Source organism: Manacus candei, unplaced genomic scaffold (assembly GCF_025592945.1).
Source record: "Manacus candei isolate 608988 ecotype Guabito, Panama unplaced genomic scaffold, ASM2559294v1 h1tg000056l, whole genome shotgun sequence".
Taxonomy (NCBI): domain Eukaryota; kingdom Metazoa; phylum Chordata; class Aves; order Passeriformes; family Pipridae; genus Manacus; species Manacus candei.
This window is the reverse complement of record NW_026138104.1, coordinates 11,726,459-11,749,524: the sequence shown is the minus strand read 5'-3', so window position 1 is coordinate 11,749,524 and position 23,066 is coordinate 11,726,459. Positions and strand designations below refer to the sequence as shown.

The following is a 23,066-nucleotide window of genomic DNA, read 5'->3' as shown; positions in this document are numbered from 1 at the left end:
AAATTTTCAGTAAGGGCTCAATTTATTGATCTGCTACAGGTCATGTTACCACTCCAGTCAACTCAGAGGTCAGTGAATTGCTCTACTGCAGTTTTTCTGGTTAGAATAATGCTCATGTATAATCTAACACTATATACATGTTGATCCACTGTAAATTGCCTAACAATCTGAACAAGTACAGGAAGAATTTGTCATGAACGTTCTTTTTCCTACTGGTATAGCTCTAGACTGAAGCCATATATTAAAAAACAACTCTGATTTGTAAAACAATGATTAGATTTCCTAGTTCTGCATGGAAAGTTTACAGTACTTTTGGGTAGAGAGAAACAGAGGTCTTAGGTTTTGAGTTTGGTGTTTTGAGTTGTTTTCCTTTTTCTTCTTGAAAATGGATTAAATGCAGAGGATTTTGTAGGTCCTTCCTACCTATGAAAGAAACACAGGAAGGATTTCAGTTTTCATCTGGGTTATGTTGCTTATTGTGGTCCCTATATTTGGCAGTGGGCAGTTGCCCCAGGCGTGTGGAATAAAATCAGAATGGTCTGGGTTGGAAAGGAACCTCAAAGATCATCTAGTTCCAACCCACTTGTCATAGGCAGGGCCACCTTTCAATAGACCAGCCTGCTCAGAGCTCCATCCAACTTGGCCTTAAACACTGCCAGGGATGAGGCATCCACAACTGCCCTGGGTAACCTGTTCCAGTAAAGAATTTCTTCATAATATCTAATCTAAACTTACACTCTTTCCAGTTGAACCCATTCCCCCTTGCCCTCTGCTCTTGTAAAAAGTCTCTCTCCAGATTTCTTGTCAGCTCCCTTCAGGTACTGGAAGGTTGCAATTAGGTCACCCCAAAGCCTTCTCTTTTCCAGGCTGAACAATCCCAATTCTCTCAGCCTTTCCTCAGAGGAGAGGTGCTCCACCCCTCTAATCATCTGTGTGGCCCCCCTATGGACTCACTCCAACAGGTCCATGTCCTTCTTGTGCTGGGGACCCACAGCTGGATGCAGCACTCCAGGAGGTCTCACCAGAGCAGAGGGGTAGAATCCCCTCCCTTGACCTGCTGCCCACACTGCCTTTGCTGCAGGCCAGGACACAGGTGGTTTCTGGGCTGCGAGCGCACATTGCCAGCTCATGTCCAGCCTCTCATCCACCAGCACTTCCAAGTCCTTCTCTCCAGGGCCCCTCTTGATCTGTTCATCCCCCAGCCTCTATTTGTGCTTGGGATTGCCCCAACCCAGGTGCAGCACCTTGCACTTGGTCTTGTTAAACTGCATGAGATCCCCATGCGCCCACTTATCCAGGTCCCTCGGGATGGCATCCCATCCTTTAGGTGTGTCAACAGCACCACTGACCTTGGTGTCACCTGCGAATTTGCTGAGGGTGCACTCGATCTCTTTGTCTATGCCATTAATGAAGATAGTAAATAGCATGAGAAACAGGAAAATCGAGTATGGAATACACTAAAGAAGAGAGACATAAAATCAGAAATGGAAAGAAAAAGAGGCACTATACCAGACAGGCAACACTGTGTAAAATACAGGAAAAAACAGAAGAGCTGCCACAGCTAGTAAAAGAAAATATCCAAAATGTGAAAGCCTACTCAGCAACAGGCAGGGAGGGCACCGAACCACTGGTTCATGATTTAGTACCTATCAACTTTTGTTGAACGCTTCTACTGGTATTTGTTAAACATGTTATTTAACATATAGCTTACAACACGCCTAATACAACAAAGTGAGGTTTGACAAAGCTTTGGCTGTAAGGAGGGACTGAATTCTGACTCCACCGGCACCTACGTCAGGCTGCCCTGCCACACATGAAGCATAGCACTGCTGACTGAGAGACAGAGAAACTTTAACACTTGAGTAAATGCAGAGCAAAACTGCTACTGCCTTTTATACATCCCAAGACCTTGGTGGAATTATTTTTGTCAATGTTTTTCAAAATACCACAAGTTCACATTTCTAAAAATTGGATGCAGAAAAATGTTTTCATTCTGACACACACTTTTTGAAACAGAGTCAAGTGGACACAGACTTCTTCCCACACTTTGTAAGTCATGGCCATTGCAAGCTAGAGAGGCAAATTAGAAATGGAACATCACAAAACAAATAAACAAAAAATACTCTTAAACTGTCATGTTTAAATGTTCCCTCACTGCCTGAAATTTCTTCAAAAACGTGTGAAGGTACAACTCTGTATTATGATCTGAATGACTCAGTTGACCTCTGAGCATCTGCAAAAAGGCAACAGAGTCGTCCTTCTCTTCTTGTCCCTCAGTTGCATCTAAGTTGTGCAAAAAATGGCTTGACTGACCAGCTTCACCTACTGCCTGTGATCAGTTTGGATCTCATCTTTACTTCATCCTTGTTAACTCCCTCACAAAAATTCCCTGCTACTTTTTCTGTAATATTGCTGCAAAATTTGGCACCTCACAGCCTCCTTATATAAAAGGAGAATTAATTTCACTTTGATGTTTGTACTTTGTCCTAGCAACATGAAACACACAGAATTTGATTATATAATCTCTAGATATGAGGGAGGGATTTGGAGGTTTGCCTGAAAATCTGCCACTTCGATGCATTCAAAAGCTCGACAGCATGTTTTTCCAAAGTACACATCCATGTAGCTGAAATCATAATTGAATTCCTTCACCCTACATCATCAAAAAAATTACAAAAAAACCCCAACAAAGCCACAAAGGCAAGGGGGGAAAATAAAAAAAAAATTAAATCATGCAAGACATCTGTGCAATAACCTGGGCTTGGTCCTGCCATAAATGAGAACTCCAAATAAGTTAATAGATTTACACCAATTTATACAATCCAATAACTTCAGTGGTTTCAGTCCAAATACCAGCAGATCAGTCACTGCAAAATACAGTCACCAGAACTGACACTGACGTCACTGTTGTTGGCAGCTTTCTCTGAGAATCTGTGGCCTGGCTGAACCTTGGCCTTTTTTCAATAAACGCTCAGGCATGTAACATGTCGGTGGTTCCAGTGACAGCAGTGTTAGACAGGTCTTCCCTGTTCCCTTTATCTATCACTCTTCAGTGTGTCTTGGTCTTATGGCAACTGGAAGTCTTCCAGTTATCAGTGAAGTCGGTCTGGTTTCATTTACAGGCTAGGATTTTCAAAAACACCACAGAAAAAGTTTTAACATTCACTTTTGCAACATTAAGAAAAGTTCCAATTATTCTATTTGAAGATTCACAGAACTGAAGAAAAGCACAGAAAAGAGACAAGGTTCAACTCAACATATTTTTACAGCACAAGTACTAGCAAGCTGAATCTAGCTGAAATGTATCAGCCTTTGAAAAATCATTAGCATCATCTTTGTTTTCTTTTTCAACCTTTAAAACTTGAGGCTGTCTCTGATCTGTCTGACTTCAAAAGCAGAGAATTATTTGTCCTCAATATGATTATATCTGCATACTGAAAAACATTTTATGAATGTTTTAATTTTTGATGTTTGAAACCTCCACAACTGGACACCAATTTGCTCCCATATAAATAATTGGAAAACTGCTGGTCTATTCCTCAAATCTTTTTGAGATCTTAGTCACTTTTCACCAACATGGGCAAGAAATCCCTTAAATTACTTTGATTAACTGAATATGAAAATATATTCTGAAAGTTCACAGTACTTCATTTCCTCCAAATACCAGGATGAATGAAGAAAGAGAAACAATTTTTAAGATATCCATGTCAAAAGTCTGCCATGTGTCTCATGCCTTCACTTTGGGTACATACCTCATGTTCCACACCTCCAGGCCATCACCTACCAGTACTCCAGGTACTGCCTTTTCTTCAGCACAGTAACAGGAAAGTTGTCACTGCAGTTGAGTCAAAAGGCTGGGAGTCCCAAGATTCAGGTAAGCCTTCAACTCTGTCAGGGATTCCCAACATCGGTATATTAATTGCTGACACTTTCAGAAGAGCAGCTGTTTCTTGCTGTAAGTTTGCCACACAGCACCTCAAGGCTCATGCAGCACTGTATAAGAGACTGTCTGTCTGCACTACAGCAGCACAAGTTCATTTCAAATCAGTAGTTATGCGTAATGATTCAGAAGAATAGTTCACACAGAGCTTATAAAAACTTCTAGATTTTCAGAAGTTCCTACTAAGAAAGCTGCCCTATCCCGGCATGCTTTTGTCTATCCTTTCTGAACAGGACTTTAGTATGCACCCACCAAAATAAGATGATTGACTTATACTAAATATTTGAAGAACTAACGAGAATGGTTGAAAAAGCTACTTTTCTTAGCTCAGAAAATGAGTCTGGGAACTGGAAGACACTCAGTGAGCCAAGAGGACAGAGCTGACACAAGCAGGTTTGAGATGGGAAAGGAGTGAATATGAGTGCTCTTACAAAAGAAACCTGGATCCTTCTCCTGAGCCAAAGCAGAGTTCCAGAAGAGAAAACAGACCAGAGGGCATAGACTTTTGCCTAATCTGTGTGTAATTTATACTACTGAGTAAAGAGCAATGATGTCTTAAAATAGTTCAAAAGTATAGGGTGACACACGACACATACCTAGACATGCAGTGGATGTCCCAGAAAGTCAATATGGATGGAGATCTGGGACACTGTCATGTTTCGGTCCCCAAATACCCTGGAAGTTAAGACAGATTTGAGAGTCGAAGGCAGTCAGGATGTTGCCCTGTCCATTTTGTGACAGGGTAACAATAAGCCTAAAACCATGAAATCTTTCAGATGTGCCAAGAAAGAACACAAAGGCATCCTGAGATACAGAAAGCATAGCACATGTCCCAGCATTGCTGAAATCCTGAAACTGGGAGCAGGCTGAGGAGTGTTCAAGTAGATTGGTGTCAGTTCCACCAATCTGACCAGTCAGATCAACTCCGGAAAAGACAGGATATCACAAATGAGAATTCCTGCACTTCTACCATGAGGTGAATCCATCATCTCATGAGCAAGTTTCCACTTTTTGACACTGCAAACAGCAAGCATGCAAAGAGCTACTCTTGAGGTTTAGGCAACTATACAGGCAGTCCATGTTGGCCTACTCCCATTTTTTCAAACCTGTGAGACCAGAACACAGCAGAAAACTGTTAAGTACTTTCCTCAAAATCAAGCAGGTTACACCTTTTTCTTCTGTTAAGCCATAAGCTATTTTTTTCACTTTTGTTCCAAGTTTGTCACATTAGTGTCAGAAGAATCATATTTTTACAGAGGGCATCCTTTCCAAATACTGTTTTGTTCACTTCTAACTCCTAGGTGACCAAAACAAACATGCTAGCCAGGACAAGACAAGCTGGTCTCAAAACAGTTGTAAGAAATTTATGCTGAAATGCTTTTTTTCCACAAGTAAATTTTCATCATTATTATTAACTGTCATAAGAAAATCTGTCTCTCTGCTCTCCCTCCCACTTCTCATCACTAGAAAAAATTCTGTAACAAATTAGTATGTCTCCAACTGTCATAGGGTAACACATACACAAAAGGGGTATATGTTCCCTTCAATTCACCCTAAAATTGTTGTCTTCAATCCACCACAGAAAGCAATAAGCAATTAAAAAAAAAAAAAGAAGAATTATTAGAACAGAGCAGGAGTTTTCAAAATATCTTTATTTGCCTCCCTTTCTTTTATCAACGTCAATTTTTCATATTGGATTTCTCAGAAAAAAAAAATTACACCACCACCAGCATTTTTAAAGCCACCTTCATATTGCCTGAAATGAAAAAAAGCACATGAACACAAGTATTTGCCAGCTATGTATAACCTCTGTAGTATTTACAGACAGATGGCTGTTTCCATATCAATTTTCCTTAAGACATGTGCTTTTCTGTCGAACAAAACTCTCAACAGGAATTTTAAAAACTTACAAATGAACACATCAGCAAATGAAGTACAGTCAATATTGTCAATTTATCTATATGACACTTAACAGTAATCCAGGTTGTACTAGTCTTTACTGTACTCACGGAATCTAATCTGTCTCTCATTTGCTCACTTAATTTCTTCTAATTTCCACACTGGCAACTCCAAGCTTCAATTATCTTCTATTCATAAAAGGAAGAACAGTAAGGGCCTAAGAAATGATAGACCACTGCACAGAGAAGGGAATTCCACCACAGTCAGTTATCTCAAGCCTTCGTTATTTGTAGGCAGATGAAGCTACATACAGTTTATTGCTAAAGATCCTTTATTAAATGTAAATTAAAAGAGGATCCTATCATGCTGTTATTGTTTGATCTCTACCCAGGCCAAAAGTAGAGCTTGAAGTAGAGCTTGTTATGTGATACCTTCTTTCTAGTTCACTCCAACATCTCCTGCAAACACTTATATTCTCAACACTGCTAGTGAAGCCTGGTGTCAACTCAACTGCTATCTCCCATTTAAGGGTCTGCTCTGCTCTCTTGAGAAGATTATCAGACTCTTAATTAAGACATTTGTATATACAAATTATTTTGGGAACTAGAAATATTATTACACTGTTGGAAAAATTAACTCTTCTACTCTCAGTAGCATAGAATTGAACTTTGTGACACATTTTGGGCAAGTTACCCTTCAAACTGGACTCAATTACTTAGTCTTCAGTAAAGCAAACAAAAATTAAAATCCAAATCATCAAAAGTAACCACTTCTACCACCAATATAATAATTCCTCATCTCAAAGTACAACTAAATTTGTCTAACTAGTAGCAGCTGATGATCATCCATCACTAATTTAACCATTCTCCCCTGTTATGTATGTCCCATTCCATCCAAGCATGTGCTCTAGTACATCCTTTCACAATAACTTCCAATGCTGCCAGCCTTTGAATGTTCCTCTGATCACATCTTACTGGCTAATAAAACATTTGGAGAATGTCTCTCTAAATACTGTCTAGACCACAACAGGCTACAAAAGCTTTGCCAGAGGTTTCCACTCTCTTTACTGAAAAGTGGAATATGTGCACCCAGGCCTCAACTTCAGACATCATTGTACAGGTGAAAAACCTAAGAAAAATAAATCAGCTAACAGTTAACAAGTTGGTATAAAATACATTTTTCAAGCGGGTGCCAAACAACAGTAGATGACTGTATGTGGAACAAATTCAGGATGCTACTTTACACTAGCAGCTACATCCTGAAGGTTTCTACAAGAATTTCTACTCAACTGCTGCCTGTGGAGAAGCAGTCATGGCTCTCCAGAAGGGCTGCTTGCAAGATGTGAGGTTGTAGCTCAAGCCCTCATAAAAACCTCCTGCAGACAAAAGATCCATGATCCTTCTACAAATTCAGGGTGAGGTGCAAATGAGAAAAAAAGGAAAAATAACAGAAAGGAAAAAAGTCTAAGCAAAACATAAAAATGTTACTGTCCAGTTCTAGATAGAAGTCTCGAAGCCCAGCTGTTAATACAGCTCTAAAGCCAAGGATTGGTGCTTAGTGAGAACAAATTCATACTTCTGTTTCCAAAAGTCTGTGAATAATATTATCCTGCAGTCTCCTCTGACTGCCAAAGGTTTGTTCCACAAAACTCTTGTGTTGCTGTTCCCAGTCAAAGCTGAGGTAGAAATCAAGGCAAGATGAATGGGAGGGGAAACAAGGGTCAAAGGAAGGTATTTTAATTAAGTCATTTCCCTCACACAAACCGCCCCTTCCTCCGCGACGTGTGACTTTTGGTTTGGGTGGTCAGTAACAGGAATGGAGTGGCCCAAAAGGAAATCTTTACTGCCTCAAGTTCTTGAATACTTGGTGCAAACTCATATACCAGCCTATGTGTGGTACGAAAAAAACCCTAGTCATTAAATAACTTGAGAGTTCTGTCTGTCGGCTTAGACATTGTGGTGTTTGCTTAATTTTTCCCTTATATTTTCAACCAATGCTTTAAGAAGCTTCAATTGATGCAGGTTGCTGGCCAAACATTTAACCAGCTTGTGTCAGTAATGGCTTCTTCTCCAAGTGCAGAACCTATTTTCCAAAATATAACTGATAAATTCAATTTGAAAAAAGGAAAGCCTGCCTACTCTATGAATAAAACTAGTAGAGATAAAATCATTAGTTCTAAATTTCAGAAGGATAAAGGGTCTAGAAACCGTACAGGAATAGTTGCTAGATATTCCTCCTTAATTAGTTAAAGAAATACATCAATACTTTCCCTCTACTGACATTCTTAGCATATGGGTTACTTTATCCCCTAAGACAACTTCTAGCTTTGTGCATTTCTTTTAAATCCTAAGTTCCTTTCAAATAGAGCTTGACATACATGACATTTAAAAGTGAGTTATGTGTTAGCACCAATTCAAGTATATATTTTTATTTTTATCAAGCACAACTATCACTACAGACACCTTTGAAAGCACGAAATATCACTAGAAGTTATCCTCTCTGTACATCAGACAGCTTATCATTCTGAAGCAGTTTGCATATTGTTAGTAATAACATATTTGAGGAACCTTATTATCATGTAAATAAAAAAATATCATTTAGCATTTTCTAGCAGAAATATAAAGATTAACCTACTTATAGTTTTATCTTTCATTGAATATAGTTGCTTATCTAACCTGTAGATCTTTCTTCTCTGGTCAACAAAAAAAAATACTATATCAAAGAGATTCAACCTCTTCTATAGTTGCTTCTGGAATAGACATTTTGCTGACAAACTGCTCCAAAGTCAAGTTTCTATTAATAAGCACTTGAAAATATAAAGCTTGCCATTTAGAATCTCATTTCTTGTTCTGCACCTTTGAATTACTACACAGTTAAATTCCTTGTTATATACCAAATGAACTGGCACCCTACTATCATTCTGCCATATTACAACACTGGCTGGAGAACACCTGTTGGTTTTGAGCTACAGTGATCAATGGCATGAATGATTACATCAGCAGACTGGCAAATAGATCTAGTTTTAAATCACAAAAACATATGCTGTGGCTTTATGATTTCAAAGGGAGTTATCACCAACCATTAGTGAAAGTGAACAGGAATATCATGCTCTCCCTATTTCCAGCTTTGATACCTCGATCTGTTTTCACTTTTTCCTTGCCAAAATGTCTTAGACACTTTAGGTGTTTGTGAAAGACGTTCCTTCTCCTTGTTTTTTTGGTTTGGTTTTTGTTGTTTTGTTTTGTTTTTTTTTAACAGGACTATCCTCAGATCTCGGACTTAGTTCAGGAAGCTTTTCAATTAAAAATTACACAGTCCTCCTGTAAGTGTTCTCTTTTTCATCTTGCTTGAATTCCCACAAGTCTAGCTTCCCCCAAAGACAGCTCAAGAGCAAAATTATGACAAGTGCCTGCCACGTACAGAAACATCAGGAGGAACAAAATTAACAGAGAGCAGAAACTGACTGGAGCATGTGAAGAAAAAGGAAAAAAAGAGGTTCATTTGTACCTCTCATCAGGCATTTCTCTAATAACTGATTTTTAGCATCACCCTTATAGGTGGTAATTGGCTGCAGTGACTGAAAAAGCAAATGAAAAAATATCATCCATCCTCCTGATGCAATTAAAAACCTTGCTCTTGGCCTACTCACTACTGGGTCAAACAGCAATAGAAAGATAAAAATACTCCCTATGGGACAGGGCACTGGAATACTCCTGAGTCATCCTTTCAGTTCTGCCAGTGACTCTCACTACCTGTAAGGATTTCCATGCACCTTCTTAGTGCCATGAAAACTAAAACTTTCCTTTTTTTTTTCTGTGAAGGCTGAGAAAATCTTGCACCATGCAGCTCTGCTTCTAATAAAATGCAACTCTGGAATCTGGAATGCAAATTCCAGGAAAACAGTATTTCACCAAATCTCCCCTCCCCTCCCTCCCATTTGACACAGTGGAAGACAGCAAATGGTGCACCTCAGAAAACATACCAGAAGACCAAGACAGTAGAACTTAAAGGTAACTTATCCATTGGGACAGTCAGCCACTGAGGAAAGGGGTAAACCTGAAAGTCCATCATCATTCCCTCCCATCCTTATTTACATTCTTCCTCAATCTTTTTTATATGATATGGTGATAGATAGCTATAACAAAGCTCATTTAACCTAATTATTTTTAATATTACAAGAATAAAAAATGTTGAAGATGCTAATAAAAAAATCAGGAATGACAAAAATAAGAGGAAAAAGTACGATAAATTGCCACTCTAATGGACATAGCATAAAAAACCACAATATAGTTTCACTTTCTTATAGTAGGGTTGTTTGTTTTTAAGAAAAGAGAGAACAAAAAACCTTTGGCCACCAGAAAAAAAAAATTACACTACTGAACAATTTCAGCACTTAGTCATTCTAGACTTATAAAGATTTGATTGGTTATCTGGAAGATCAAAAAGACTAAAAGCACATCAGGGAAAACAGTTACAAACCAGATTTCAGAAAAATTACAAATCGGGCATTCAAAGATATACTGGGTCTCATTTCCCACAATCATCCCTTTCTGGAGTTTGAATGTATATAAATAGAAACCTTTCACCAAGAGGTTTATTATATTTCATTTTGAAATAGCAGGAAGTCTGACACTTCAGACAATGAAGGACTTCACATGTACATATTCTTCATGAATAATTAATAAACAGTCAGCTGGTTTGGCTGCTTTAAAAGCAGCTTGGTTCTTTTGTTTCTTTTAGCTGCTACCCTCCTACTTGCAACTGTAAGGCAGGCAGCAACACTTTTTTCTTCCTACCAAACCAGGAAAATACTCCTTAAATCATAGGCTGAAACAACTTTCTAGATTACACAGAGATACAAAATGTCATTATTCTCTCTGTAACTTTAAACTCCATAAGAGAGTTTAACAGCTTGACTTAAAAATATTTCGAATAACAACTCACAATTTATTTTTGTTTGTTCTCCCTATTGCTAAAATATTTTAAGGCAATGTAAACCGTTAATTAATTTTAAGACTAATTTTAATACCTTCACTTGCTTAACATAGAGTAGGCAAACTGTATTTTTCTGTGTTCCATAGTAAAGTAAGTAAATGTTACTGGTAGAGCACATCGGACTCGACCAAGCCACACCCACTTGTTCCAAAAGGTGTAATGCAATATAAAGTTCTGGTCTGAAATGAGAGATACAGTTGACAGACTATGGGAAATCCTTAATTTTTCTTTCCTACATTTTTAGAGGGAACCTTTTTGCCTTTAGAAGCAGAAATACCTACAGTATTACCTGAGAGTTTTCCATACATATTCTGTATTCATTTTGAGGAAGTACTAGTAGACTACACCAGTATCACTTTCACCAGTTTTAAAAAAAAAAAAAAGTAAGCTTGACTGTCATTTTATACAGTCTGTAAGGGTCATTTCACAGTCACATTTAGTATCTGCTACTGTAACAAAATTTCAAATACCATTTATCCTAATGCATGACATAATCACTACCTTGACATATTTTCTATTTAAACTAATGAATGCAGCACACAACTCAGGCAGATGGAATACTTCGAATGCTAATAACATTTACAGTTATGAATGTTATGCTGGAAATGTAAGCTTCATGCTACAGGACATTAATCAGGAGAGAGTTCCTCTTGATTTGTCAGATATTCTAGCAAGAAGACCATTTATTTATTTTGTTCTGAACCCTGAAGTACTAAGCAGACGCTGCAAGAGTTCCCAAGCCAGCAGGCCGATGGTATGATGCAGTACAGCAAATTTTGCTCACAAACATGGCAGTCAGGGGGCCAGTGACACACTAACAAAGCCACAGGACAACCCCAAAAATCACACCATGTGTCTGAGAACATTGTCCAAACCCTCTTGAACTCTGGCAGGCTTGGTGCTGTGATCACTTCCCTGGGGAGCCTGTTCCAGTGCCCAACCACTCTCTTCAAAAGGGTGAAGAATTTTTTCCTAATAACCAACCTAAACCTTCCCTGATACAGCTTCATGCCATTCCCTTGAGTCCTATCACTGGTCACCAAAATGAAGAGATTGGTGCCTGCCTCTGAACTTCCCCATGAACTACCTCTCTAAGGTTGTCCTCATGTGGTTCTTCCATGTGTTTGCATACAACACGTGGCACAACAGGCTCCTCTCTCTGAAGAGAGTCAAGAAAATCTAAGGTAATGGGATTAAAAGTAATTGGCGTGTGAAACTACAAGTGGAAGATGTTAAGTATGTATCACAGAATCACACAAAGCCACAGAAACAATTAAGTTGGAAAAGACCTCTGAGATCTTTGAATCTAACCTCTGACAGAACACCACCATGTCAACTAGACCATGGGCCAAGTGCCACATCCAGTCTTTCCTTAAACACCTCCAGGGACAGTGTCTCCATCACCTCCCTGGGCAGCCTATCCCAACGTCTAATCACTCTTTCTGTGAAAAAATTCTCCCTAATGCCCAAACTGAGCCTTCCCTGGCACAGCTTGAGACCATGTCCTCTCAATCCTGTCACTAGTTGCCTGGGACAAGAGGCCAACTCTCACCTTGCTACAACCTCCCTTCAAGTAATTGTAGAGAGGGGTAAGGTCACCCCTGGGCTGCCTCTTCTTCAGGCTAAACAATCCCAGCTCCCTCAGCTGCTCCTCCTAGAACCTTTAGACTAGGACTCTCTAGACCCTTTACCAGCTTTGTTGTCCTTCCCTGGAATCGCTCCAGCACCTCAATGTCTTTCCTGAATCCAGGGGCCCAGAACTGGGCACAGGTCTCAAGGTGCAACCAATTTCTATTATCCTGAAATATCTTGAATCATTACCCTAAATATTACAATCTAAATTATTACCCTAAATATCCTGATATCTCCTATTTGTTGGAATAAGGAAACTTTCATCACTAATTCAACTGAAGGTACAGCCTCACAACTGAAATAAATACACAAGGTAATGTTTATGTATGAATATTTTATTGTACTGTATTCTGAAAAATTTATACTTGTTTGGCTAGGCTAGTAGTCTCCCACACACTCCCAGCTGACCAGCTTATGTTCCCAATATGTACACTTTGACCTATTACTTAAAACTTTTGAAAGCTTTAGAAAAAGTGTTCAGAAACCTTACAGCACAGTTCTCAGACTTTGCCAAGTTCAGCCAAAGTAGTCTGGTCTGTGTGCAACCTTTCATCAGGTCTCCTTCATTTTGACAACCTTTACTCACCCCAAGTACACACTTTCCTCTCCCCTGTGGTTACAGAGGCAGTACACACAATGAGCAAAATAGGCCAGCTGTAGGAACAAATCTGCAGCACTGGATGAAGATGGTTATTTGAAGGATCTCTTCCTCTCATCACAGAAAACAAGGTGTGCAGTGGACTGTATAAAGAGAAACCAGTCTCTCATGATGTCAGAAAAAACAGTTCCTCTGTCTCTAGACAGTGCTTGTTTGCTGCTGGGCAAACCCCAAACTTTACAGAGGCCATCCATAGCTGCAAGTTCCTCGTACTCTGCACGTCTGGACTTGAGAGCGTTAGTTAACTGGTTGGACTCAATGATCTTAGAGGTCTTTGCCAACCTAAATGATTCTGTAATTCTATGTCCAATTATTCCTGATCAAAAGACCGCCAGAGTAATCAAGAGTTGCAGCTCTCAACCAAGAACAGCAGCTTTGCAAAGAACATGAACCACTACATAATGCTCAGAACCTGTAAACTGAGTTCCTGGGCACTTAAAAATGAGACCAAATTAGCAGGCCTTTCCAAAATTACTCTGTATATCAACTCATCATCTGTAGTATAAGAATAAACCTCATAAAACTCCTGGAAGACTAGAAAAAACACTTGTGTTATAAGTTACACAGCACTACTGTGTAACTTACCTCGGAACAAGATTTCATCAGTAGCAGATCTGGGCCCACAAAGTGACAAACAGATGAGAAAGGCGCTGAAAAGCAGTCCATTAGGTGACAGTGCTACTGAATAAGGTACCAAAGTGTCCATGGTTCTGGAATGTGCATAACAAGAGGGGAATGGCAAGATGAATCAAGTTTGAAAGGCAGCTTTAACTCCTGAATTTTCTATTTCTCAAGTGTTCGATTTTCAGCCCTTAGTATTTTTTGAATGCATCATTTATAACACAATTCATATAGAGAATGCCCACTGCCCACCTGTTTCCTTTGCACAAAAAATTTAGAGGAACAGGAACTGTGCTTCACAGCTGGCCACCATATAATTTTAAAAGCAGGTTCTTCCTTTTTGGTTTTGCGGCTAGGCAACTTCTTTTATTAAAGTGACCACCCGAAGTAAAAAACTCTTAGCCCAAAATGAAAATAAATAAATAAATTAATAAATCCCCACTGTATTATGAAAAAAATTGGTGCATATATTATTAGCAAATTAAAATAAAAATTAATAACACTGAATTTTTTAAAATACTCTGAATTTGAATTTTTTCATTACAGTTCAACCCTAAAAGAAGTTTTTAAATTTGATTTCATTCATTTTAAATTTGATTATCTATTCATTGTCTCCAGAAGGCAAGAACTAGGAGAAAAATATATTTTTTTTTTATTGTCAGGTGCAATAATTGGAATTCAGGTGTAGAACATCACACCAAAAGCTACTTGACTGTCAGCCTCCCAAGCATGCAATAAATGACACAGTCCTTTAAAACAGCTGTGAATTACTCGTTTGTAAATGATAAAACATACTTTGCTAATAAGTAACTACACAGACCCTTATTCTGAACAAACACTATATAAGTCACCTCTTAGCATCAGCTGAGATAAGCAAATGTTTGTCCATTGTCATTTGGTCTGCAACTAAGAACAAAAACCATGAAGCTGCCAGAAAGTTTCTAATGCAGTATTTTCAAATCCATTTATGTGTGCTTTTTACACTACTGTGTGTTTACCAAGTAAATAAAGTAGCTAAGCCGCTAGTCTCATTAATCTCCAGATCTTCATTAAATATCAATCAGCACTCATTTTCCTGTGAGTTTTGTTCCACTTAAAATCATGCTTACCTACACAGAAAAGACAGTGGAAAAAACAGAGGAAAACTGGTACAACAAATGAAGGTAATGTTCAGGACATAAAAATAAGCAGCCAAATTACAAATCTGTTTCTGACACAATATTTCATTAGTGCTTGCTGCACTAAGTGCTACATTTCACACCAGTAGGCTGCCCTTGAAGAGACCAATTTTTTCACTGTTTGTTAACTAGAAGGTATTTAATAGAAAATATTAGAAAAACTCTAATTACGTGGAAACCTAAGCATTTGTATGAGAACCATTGCTCAAACAGCAATTGTCTTCATCTACCTTGGCAACAGAGCAGGTACAGACACACAAAGAGGCTCTGGATTTGGGCAAACAAACAGGGAGACAAGTGAACTATCTGCAGACAGAGTTTTCATTATTATTATTACGTTGCTAAATCCAGCTGCCAAAGAAAGACTTTCATCAAAAGTCAGGTCACTTGGCAAAGTATTTCTTGGCACACACTACATGCCCCAAAGGCCCAAGGAGTCTACCAAACAATGAAACAATGATTACAGGGTATTTATTTATATGTGCAACAATTTTCCTATGCATTCAACTACATCGAAACAGTTACCACGTATTAAAAAAAGAACAAAAGGGACAAAAAAGAGGAAAAAGAAGAGAAAAGGGGGGAAACAAACAAACAAACAAACAAAACTACACACACAAAATATAGGCTTCAGTTGGATAAAAAAACTAAGTAGGAAAGTACTGAGACTCTTACTACCTAAGAGTAGGTAGGAAATTTCAGCTATCTCTTTTCTAAATTGACACCTAAAGAAGTGTCATACTTGCTTATTTTTGTTATTTGCAAACAGGGTTTGCAGACAAAAGATGATGTCAGTGCCTTGGCTTGAAGATAAATATTAAAGCATAACACTATTTTTAGCTAACTTCCTAAGGAAATCAAGCATATGCAACGGTGCTAACACTCAGCTCTCTCTCCTACTATTTTTTGAACAAAACACCAACTTCAATAAATTTTGTTAAAGGCTAAGTATCTCAAAGCAACAACCTGCCTGTGCATTTTGGGAAAGCTGGCAGGCTAGTGTAAGAAAGGCAGTATATCAAAGATCTTGTTGAAAGGAAGGAGGAACTGATGGTTCATCCCAAGGGATGGTTGCTGGCCAGCAACTTGCCCTTTGCAGCCCAGACACAGCACTTATGTCTAGTCAAAGACATAGGAAAATAGGAGGAAGATGGGGCACAGAAGCACAGCATACATCTAACAAGCATCTACGAAGAAAAAAAGAAAATAAAATTTAAAAAACAGAGAGAGAAACTACATTAGACTTGCTGCTCATGAAACACTACATATGGATCTGCACATAGTATGCTATGCTCTGTCTCGGCAGGAAGATTAGCTTCCTGTTTAATGGGACTTATCCATCCCTGATTAAAATGATCCTAAGTGCTCCTCACAATCTTTAAAATATGCCCCCTGGCACTAATAATTTTATGATGAAGGCTAAATTATGTTCAGATTGAATTAAAAAAATTGAGGCAAATTGCATTAGGCTATTTAATACAAATGTTCATTCTGAACAGCAATTACATGTTTATTCCCGTATCCTGTAGGAACAAGGACATAAAGGTGATCTGTCTTAACAAAATCTTCAGATGCAATGAGAAGCAAAGACGGGAGATCTTAACTAGTGGCATCTGGTTTTCCTGTGTTGGTAGCTCTATTGCTGATAAGCACCATAAATTACTCTTGTATCAACAACTACAATGTCACACCACCACCTGTCTCCTCCCATTAACCTGTTCTTGGTGCTGTGAATATGGCAAGTGAATTTTCCTTTACTTTCCAGATGTTCTATTTTCTTCCACAACAAACTCAAATGTTACAGTAACATACAGCATTATTTATTTGTACATCTTCTCTTTCCTTGAATTTAGGTTTCCCGTCCTGTGGTCCTAGAGTTCAATTTTTTCCTTTCTAGATATAACCTTTTTCAAAGTTACATTATTTATTTTCTCCCTCTTTTGGATTTATTTTTCTTGCCCCAGGGTTTTGGTTTTTATGTTTACTACATTTTCTTTCCTCTTCATTAGTAGAAGAGAAACTGAAGAAAGACTGCTATGTAGGGAAAGTGTGCTCTAGCATAAAGCACCTAAAGGAGGGCTGTGGCCTAGAAAACTGGAAGACTCAAAGAGTTTGCATGAGGACAGTAAGAATTGCATGAGAACACAGAACATACTATAATACTAAATTCCATTCAAATATCGCTAATTTTCCCCAAAAAAGAACAAAATCCCTTTGCTAGGCTCATACTCAACCCATCTTGCTTAAATAAAGCCTAAATTGTGGGCTAATCACCTCAGCCTCCCTGCACAGTTGACAGAGATGAATCCCAATGTGTCTGTGTTATTCTGTGCACATTTGAACATGGAGATATGGAACAGAAATTGACTTAATTTGGAGAAGAATTACCTCAAGAAAACCAAATTAACACCAAAAAAAAATTCATCAACATGCAATTAAACTACTACATTCTTTTGGTGTGTTTGGAGAACAGCAAGAAGACAGCAAGTATATTTGTAAAATTGTGTTGAAAACCGAGATAGCGTGTGGCTGGAAATGGGATTTGCTCTCTAACATTTCTATTCATATTGTTCTCTCTTACACAGGGTCTGCAGCTTCTGTTATCTTCCCCCATGCTCACTGCCCTTCAAATGGCTGAATTCCTCCCAGACAGCTGGCAGCATCTCCACTTTTCTTCCCTGCAGGTCTGACTGATCCTTGCCTCCTCCATCTCCGATTTCTCTAGCAAGCTCCCAGTCTTCCCACACTGCCTGCACCCTTACCATGGATACCTGGTAAGTCAGAACACACCCACACATGTATCTCTTTCACATGTTCTGCACTGTAACTCAAACAAAAGCACATAACTACATGTAAAAGAGACAGAAGGATGTTTCATCTCTAAAAGATGACAGCACAGTGCATATCTGATATAATAACATGTCTGTTATGCATATCTACTTTATATAATTCATATATCCCACACAAATGGAGACAGGCGTCAAAATTACCATAAATTGATAATATAAATTTTATTATTGGTTTCCTGTCTTGGCAATAACTTCACACAGATAATTCAGGAAACATTTCAGGTGCTTTTCCCCTCCCTACATATCCGAGTCTACGGATAGGAGCCACTATACACCATCAGATACACTCCTACTTACATCAAGGCTTTCATCTTTTAGATACTAGCATTAAAAACTTCAGGAGAAAGTGAAAAAAGAGGCAGACAAAAGAGAAAAGAAATAAATAAAAGAGTAGGCAGATGCAGGTTTTCACCTCCAAAGGCATCACTCATGTTAAAAATTATGTCAAACAGCAAAGCACTAAAACTTTTTTCCTGTCCAAAACTTCGTCGGTTTTCGACTCACTGCTACTTTGTCACCTTATTAGAACCCTCACAATTTTCTCAGCACTAAGTTAAGCAATAGTATTTCCCAGAGTTCTATATTCAAGATGCATGCACAAACATCAGGATAAATTAAGGGTGTTTATAACCACTGAATGAGCAGAACTAAATGGTTTTCTGAATGATAGGCACTTTTGCAGAATACCTACCCACATTTCTAAGGTACTTATCACTGTAGGATGTTCTGACAAAAAACCTTTGTTCTATTTAAGTCTCCAAAGACTTCTTTTTTCAGTGCTGGAACACAATGAACAGAAGGTGGAAAAGAAATAAACTGCCACATAAATGTAGGCATAGAAAAATCCTGCAAGTCCCACATTTTGTTACTGATGTCTTCTTTGCTTTGGGCACAAATGACTGGTACAAACAAGACAGAATCACAGGCACACAGCAGACAGCCTGTGAATTCATCGGAGGCACATTCAAAACGGCATGTACTCAACAACTGATTGCTTTGGGAAAGAAAACAGTACAGAGGGTTACACCTACAAGGGTTCTAAACTAATTGCAGGGCAAGCAACACTCAGCCCTGATTTACAACCGGCCTAGGTTTATTACAAAGCTCCAGAAACTGTCTCCTGTTCTGTACCACAAAAATATGCAGAATTAAAATTTAGGCTTAGGCAGAATACTTCAGCTGTGTATTCTAATGTCAAAACCTTCAATAAGAAAAACAAACCAAGCAACATCAGTCTTGCAGAAGAGATGGCAAAAGGCTCATCCCCATGCTACACATCCATCACCCAGGCTTAACATGAGGGATTAAGCATTACACATGCCACCTATGAACTCACAACTACTCTGTAACGTATTTGCTAGTGAAAAAAATACATCTACAGGAGGTCATCAAACATCACTATAAAGACAGGAGAACAAACACCTTAGGTTTAAAGCTCTGCTTGGGACAGACCCTATTATCCCTGATGAAATAACCACTGCAATAAAGAAATACGTAGTTCAAATTTTATTTTCTCTTAAGGACTGCACTGACATTCCTCCAAAATACTAAAATGGGTCACAATATTTTTATTAGAAAGGTACACATCTTTGTAAGGTATTATTCATTATTAAATCAGGAGTTAAGTTTTTAAGAGATGTACGTAGATGCCACATAATTCTTTGTTACTTATAAAAGCAATAAAGGCTCTGCAGACTGAAATGGCTGCTCACCATTAAAAAGGGAGGCGAGAAAGACTCTCTGAACAAAACAGATGTGCATTTAAAAATAAATAACTCTAGGGATGACAGAGGCCCCTGTGTAACCTCATTAGGTGGGAACAAATTCAGGATTTACAATATCTGCAAGGATATTTTCCACGATTTATTTTTAACAGACAGTTATGAATTTTTATCTCAATGCAATGTAGTAATGGCTTTCTGTCTACAGAAGAGCAGCTAAAACAATGTTCAACACTGCATTAAAGAGGTAAGCTTCAGACCTGCAAAAGGAATTACTGCTCTAAAGCATTTTTCATAGAATCATAGAATCAGCTGGACTTGAGATCATCAAGTCCAACCTCTGATCCACTACTGCCATGGTTACTAGACCATGGCACTAAGTGCCACATCCAGTCTCATCTTAAAAACCTCCAGGGATGGAGAATCCACCACTTCCCTGGGCAGTCCATTCCAATGCCTGATCGCTCTCTCTGTAAAGAATTTCTTCCTAATATCTAACCTAAAACTAAACCCTGGTAGAGCTTAAGACCATACCCTCTCGTTTTACTGATAGCTGCCTGGGAGAAGAGATCAACCCCCACCTGGCTACAACCTCCTTTCAGGGAGTTGTAGAGAGTGATGAGGTCTCCCCTGAGCCTCCTCTTCTCCAGGCTAAACAATCCCAGCTTCCTCAGCCTCTCCTCATAGGATTTGTGCCTATGAATCTCTCATATTGCTGGCCAAAGGACAGAAAAGTTTTGAATTATGCTGAGTATATACAGCCATAAAAACTGAAGATTTACCTGCCATTCATTTCAAAACAACAAGTTCAAAAAAATACATCTACAAGCACATAAATGTCAACTGCATTTTTCCACTAAATAGGGCAGAACTTTGGCTATAAAGAAAACAAACCAATCACCAAATAAAATCCAGCCTTGAGAGATTTTCTTCCAAAATAAGACCTTTTTTTTCTTTTGGCCTTACCCATTTATAGGGAAATAAAGACTTGGCTTTCATTCCCATTCAATCTCAATTATTAGCTCTGTAGCAGCTGGTCAGCAGCTTGGATGAAACTAAAGCATCCCCAGTAGCAGGACCACTGCTATGCCATATATACCACAGAAAGGCTGTTTACTCAGCCAAAGGGTTAAAATGGAGTGGCACAGGGAACTACAAGAATAAAGTATCCCCACAGAAAGGATCACAGAAGTAGCCATGAAACCAGCCTTCTATCTCAGGACAGTTCTGGACAGACTGAAAATCACTGAGTGGCTACTTTGAACTGTCACCCTGTTACCAGGTCATTGACAGAGGTGGTGACTGAGAGACAGTGCTGTCCCACAGGTTTTCTCCTACACAGAGAGGTGGAATCCATTGTGGGGAAAAATGCAGAGCAAGCCCGAAGTGACCCTGGGACTGTGATGAAGAGCTGACACCTCCAGAGTCCCTCTGCTATTTTTTCTCTAGAGGTATTCTTATGCACTTTATAACATACACCCAGAAGCCTGAGATCAGCCTTACTCTGCATTCTTCCTCCTGGGCTGTAAAAGGCTACATCCAAAGTCGTGCCTGCTTATCAAGGGATTTTACATAACTGCCCTCGACAGGCACACGAACAGCGTGTCAGCACACATGATGCCTTCCCAAACCAGCCCTCACTACTTGACCTCACCTGGACAGCACCACTGGTGGAAAACTGCAAAGAGAAAAACACTGTTCAGGAAATAAAGAAAACTAGAAATGTCACTGTATAACAGATTGTTGGCAAAGAAATTAAATGCATTAACAGCTTATCATGGTCAAATAAGGGAAGAGGAATGTCCCATTCTTTCCCATGCCTAACAATGTGGTCTATAAACCAGAAACTTGTACTCCTACAAACACAGCCCATACACAAACCAAGGAAAAGGAGAAAGGGCTCGCCATGAACACCACCACCCGAAGATGGGCATATCCTGCCTATCCGCAGCTGGGAACTTGCACAAATAGGAGGTGAAAAGGGAGAAAAAGCAATGAAAACCTTTCACAGGGCAGATGAAGGTCATAAGAGGAAAGGAAATGCTGGATAAAGGCAGTAGTCTACTTTAAGAAAATGAAAATGCAATGCTGTAAGCCAGTATCACTACTGTCACAAGTTTGGCTACTGCTGTAGTTTGCCTTGAACAGAATCCAAGGACATTTAATAAACTGATCAAAGTTCCCTAGTTTACCCAGTTCTGCAAGGATTTCCACCAGACACAGAATACTATTTGGTAGCATAAAATACATTTTTCAGCAATTTCAATTCAACTTTTTACCTTCCAGAGCAGCAGTTCAACACGCTAAATAATGTCACCTCTCCACTGGGGGTGACAAAACACTTTAGCGACAGCTGTGTCCCACAAACAGAGCTAAAAACTAATCTCACAAAACACTTCAAGAAGACTGTTAAAATAAACATAGAAAAACAGAAGCCTTGAAAGGAGGCACTTTGCAGACCATATTTAAAAAAAAAATTTTCTATTAATACTTTTAGTTTGAACTGTTCTGACTTAATTCTTTCCATCATCTGTTACTACTTCACACGTCACCACTCTTTAATCTTTAGTTTTTCTTAGAAAAAACAGGCTGCCTGCTCTCAGTGTTCACCAAGTAGCAAAAAGCATGAACAGAGGACATATTTACTGTCTCAGAGAGCTCATCTTTGGAGACCCAAGTCCTTTCTGAAGTATTTCTTTTTAAATCGCTTCTTTTGCTGCATTAAACAAAAGAAAAAAATCTGGTTTTATCTCATTCAATCTACTTTTAACTTAGTCCTTATACCAAGCTTCATATATATTTGAAATTCCAAATTTGTCATCTTTGGAGATTAACTACTGAACCACAAAACATGCTCTTCTGTGAAGGTAAGAACCAATGTTACTCCACATGCACACTGTGTATGTTGGCTGCTTAAAACAGAGCAAGACAACAACATTAACTATTATGTGAAACCCCTGAAAAATATCCCTAATGAGCTAAGAGTGCCTCTAAAGTTGAGCAAACCCAAATTTAATTAGCTCAGTTGTTTCATGATGTCAGAAAGGACTTTGTAAGTTTTTCAGCTGAAAATGGAATATACTTATCACAAATTAGATACTGAGTTTAAAAGAGAGGAAGGAAGCAGTTCCTACCAGATGCAAAAAGGGAGACCAAAAATTTTAAATAATTCAATGGTCCTGTCTGGTCCCTACTACTTCAGCCAGTACTTCAGCTGGCTTTGATTAGATCCATGCTTACCAAAAAAAGGCAAAAACAAAGGCAAACCTAACTTACATGATTCCATGCAGTTCATGCAGCAAGCACAAACTCCAAGGACAAGCCCCTGTTTCAATGAGGCAAACTAAGGAAAAAGTTCTATTACCCCACCAGCAATTCCTTTTGTTCTAATTCTATCATTTTCCTTCCTAGGAGCAGAGGCATTTATTTTTTTTAATATTTAATGTATTTTAATATATTTTTAATATATTCCAAATTAAGTAGCACTGAAACTCTATATGTCTGTGCCACCTGAGAAGCACCATGACCCATTCTACAGGACACCACAGCTTGCACAAAGCAAACAGATCTTTG

The 23,066-nt window shown here is 38.7% G+C and overlaps 1 protein-coding gene and 1 long non-coding RNA gene across 3 annotated transcripts in view; both read right to left on the bottom strand.

The window, feature by feature from the left end:
- CCNY (cyclin Y) overlaps positions 1 to 23,066 on the bottom strand; it is a 120,395-nt gene that overhangs the window by 65,161 nt on the left and 32,168 nt on the right. The gene's annotated exons all lie outside the window — the stretch shown is intronic.
- LOC127477739 (uncharacterized) lies at positions 8,262 to 11,959 on the bottom strand. Its single transcript, XR_007907023.1, has 2 exons — positions 8,394 to 11,959; positions 8,262 to 8,338 (listed from the first exon to the last, which is right to left on the bottom strand). It is a non-coding gene; the product is annotated as an uncharacterized LOC127477739 (long non-coding RNA).